The sequence below is a fragment of the Triticum urartu genome, chromosome 7, assembly GCF_003073215.2.
Source record: "Triticum urartu cultivar G1812 chromosome 7, Tu2.1, whole genome shotgun sequence".
NCBI classification, from domain to species: domain Eukaryota; kingdom Viridiplantae; phylum Streptophyta; class Magnoliopsida; order Poales; family Poaceae; genus Triticum; species Triticum urartu.
The window spans coordinates 717075874-717079570 of record NC_053028.1 but is presented as its reverse complement, the minus strand read 5'-3'; positions in this window follow the sequence as shown (position 1 = coordinate 717079570).

Below are 3697 nucleotides of genomic sequence, written 5' to 3'. Positions count from 1 at the left end.
GTGAGTCAAAACCTCCTCTAGAGCTTGTCTTTTCTGCTGTTTGGAGCCCTCATCCTGTTTCTGCTGGGAGACAAAAATACTATGTTAGATTTTATGCAGGTTTTTGAAAAACACATCCTTCCATTTACCAGCCCCCATTCAAGCACCAGTGCACAAGTCTGCAAAGAACTCGCTCTTCTTCCATCACATCTCCTTCCATGACATCTTCTTCCTTCACCCCGTTTTGATCAGGGGGCGTAGATGACCATACTGATCACTTGTCAATTTCTAGTAACCTTAATCAAAACTCTAGTGAAAATCTGCCAGAAAAAATAGAAAATGCTAGGGAATTTGGAGAAAATGTACTTAAATGTATGCACGGATTTGAAATTTGGCAGTGACCACAGAATATTCAGCCAGCGCAGGGTACGTGGTTGATTATCCTACAATATCCGCCTCAGGATCGCCTGAGGTAGCTGCAGTCGAAGACTTGGGATCCACGTGCTTGACAGGCTCGAGTAGGGTATCTGCGTCTCCTTCACACTAGTAAAAAAACGAGCATTAGCAATGGATCATGGAGCCTTTTGTGACCAAGCTGATCAAAGCCACTGGTAATACACCCAGCGCAGTGGGCTGACATGGCTATAGACACTAGTAGAAAACAGGCTTTTAGTCCCGGTTCGTAAGGGTCTTTAGTCCCGGTTTTTCCAACCGGAACTAAGCAATCGGGACTAAAGGTCCTTACTTTTAGTCCCGGTTGGTTACAAACGGGACTAAAGGGGCTCCACGTGGCTGCTGTCTAGAGCGAGGTTGGATGACCTTTAGTCCCGGTTGGTGTTATCAAACCGGACTAAAGGCTCTACCAACATTTTTGGGAAAAATATTCATTTTTTTTATTTTTTTTATTTCTTTTTTATTTTTTTTCCAGTTTTCAAATCTTTGAATTATTTGACAATTTCTGATAGCGGGGGGGGGGGGGGGGGGGGGGGGGTAGGGTTTGAAAATTAAAAACAACTAACATAGCAGTAAAGCAATATTAACTATTTATACAAAACAGAAACAAAATTATTATTAATTAATTCTAAAATTTTATCTACTGTTGTCTAACAGAAGCATACTACAACATGTTAAAATCTACAGAAAGAACTAAATAAAAATAATTAAAAACAACAATTAAATGACTAAAACAACTATATTAGCAAAACAATACTGTTTTAATTAAAATGCTAATTTAGATTATTCTAAAAATAACCAAATAAATTGTACTGTGACAACAATTTAACATGTGACTGGGAGCAAAAAGAATTAAATTAAAAACTATATTTAAACACAAGTTATTGACAATCTATGGCTTAAACCAAATTTGAACAAATTCAAATTTAAATCAATCGAATTTGAAAACTAATGGCACAAACAGTAACTAGACGGATGGAAGGAGAGAGATACTGAACCATGGAGAAAGCCACTTGTACACTAGCCGGAGGAGATCGACGATTGCTGGCATGAGCCATAACAACCCGATCAAGGGCCAGGACGCATGGTCGGTGTCGCACAATACGAAGACAAGGTGACCTTAGCGGTGGTTGCGGGTAGCCATCCGGACAACTACGACGACCGTCTTTCGCTCGTTGTAGGGTGCAACGTAGAGACCAAGAGAGTTGTCTGGATGTACGGCCAAGCTGTTGGGTGCTCGGGGATCATCATTCGCAAGGGGAAAAACAAGGAAAAGTAACCTCGGAACCCTCACGCGGCCCTCGCGTCGCCCCCTGGCGACTCGGGGGCGATCCGATCTATCGCCGCCCGCCTCCCCTCATCCCCCTTCCGTCCCTCGCCGCCGCCGGAGACGGCCGGTGGCAAAGCCCGCGCGGACGCCAGGGAAGGTGGCGGCGGGGATCTCGGCGCCCAGATCGATCCCGTCGGCCTGCTGGCCGGAGTATCGCATTGGTGATCTGCGGATCCTTGGGCGGCGGCCCTATCGGCGAGGCGGCGTCGTCCGGCGGCTGGAGACGTCTGCAGGTGACGCTGGCCAGCGTACTCGGCCGCGCGGGTGGCGGGTCGCTGGTGGAGTCCGGCCATGGCGCGGTTCTTCGTTGCGTCAGATCTGGAGGTTCCCCTTTCTCCTGCTGCCTTTGTCGTCGTCCCGGTGGTTTGCGGTTGCAGGCTCCGGTGGTGGTGAGTCATGGTGGTGTACTTTGGGTCCGAGGGAAACCTTGGCCAGTCTAGCCGGCCCGGCAGCGGCGACGCCCATGGGCGCCGCTGTCCTTCATGAAGGCGCGGCTAAGGGCCCAATCTACCCACCCCGATCCCCGGCCGGGTGAAAACCCTCAATCCTTTTTGGATCTGGCGGCAGCGGCGCTTTTTGCGTCGTGACCTTCCTGGAGGTGTCGTCAGGGCACTGGGCTCGGTTGGGAGTGCAGAGGATCTACAGGTGGAGGGGACAGGACCAGTGGTAGAAGGTGGTGTTCGCGAAGGAGGAGCGGCGTTGCATCTGACACGTCGACAATGGCGGGTCTCAGTGGCATGGAGCAGCGGGGTCTCGCTGCTGGGCGTGGGTTGATGGACGAGCGCAGGATGGTGGCGTTGTCTGGCATCGTGGTGGCGTCGACGGCAGCTAGACCGGGCAAGGTAGATGCAACAGTACATCTTTGAAGATGGATTGATGGCAGGTGTCTGCGGCGGCCTCATACCCGGCAGGCGTCCTGGTTGAGGAGTGCGCCGGACCGGTGGGTGACCCAGACCCGGCAGGTGTCCTGGATGGGAACTCAGGTCTTAGATGTTAGGTTTGGCTGCGAGGTCTGTTTGGTATTAGGCTCAGACTATCAGCATCCCTTCATCAAATGAATAGGAGTAGCGACAGATGTTGCCTAGACGGTGGCTTCAGACTTACTGCTGTATTTCTTTGTAAAGTCTTTTGAGAATAATTAATAAAGTGGTTGTATGCATCGCCGAGATACAAAGGCCGGGGGTCTTCCTTCTTTTTTAATAAAAAAGTTGTACTTGTTAGAAATAGGTTATATATTTGTTTTTTTAGGTGTGTCGCTTGCCCAAGTGTGTGCATGCAAGCACGTACATGCATATATGCTTGTCATCGCATGGTACACGAATAAGAGCATTTAGAAAAATACGTGCCTAAGTAGTTCCTTTGTTCTACACTCTTTATCTGCGGCGGTTGCTGTTCTGGTGTGTTGGTTCTATGGAGTCTTAGCACGACGACTTTCCAACTGTCTACTACAACAAGATTTGCCCGGCTCTGATGAGGGAAGGGCGATGGCAGCGGCGCACCTTCGGCTCGCTTCAGTGCTTGTAGTCGTCGCTAGGTGGTCTACGGATCTGGATGTAATTTTTATTATTTCTAGTATTCGTTGTACTATCATGATTAAAGATGAATAGATTGGAAGTTTTCCCTAAAAAAAAGTAGTTCCTTTGTTTAAGGATGGGCCATGCATGGTGTGGGCTACATCTGCCCCCGTCCAACACAATAGGAGCCCAACAACTTCGGAATGGGGGTGTGAGCAACGAGGTGTTCACTGCACTAGAATCCTGGCAGGTTTTAGTACCACCTCGCTATGGTTGGCTGCTAGAGACCAACATATAAGGTGATCCTTATGTTGTCTTCTAGAATACTAAAAACACATGGATTGCTACACACACATAGCGTGTGCGCTCGTGTGAATGTGGGCGACTTAAGACTTTAGACGCTTAGCGCGGCGCCGCCTGC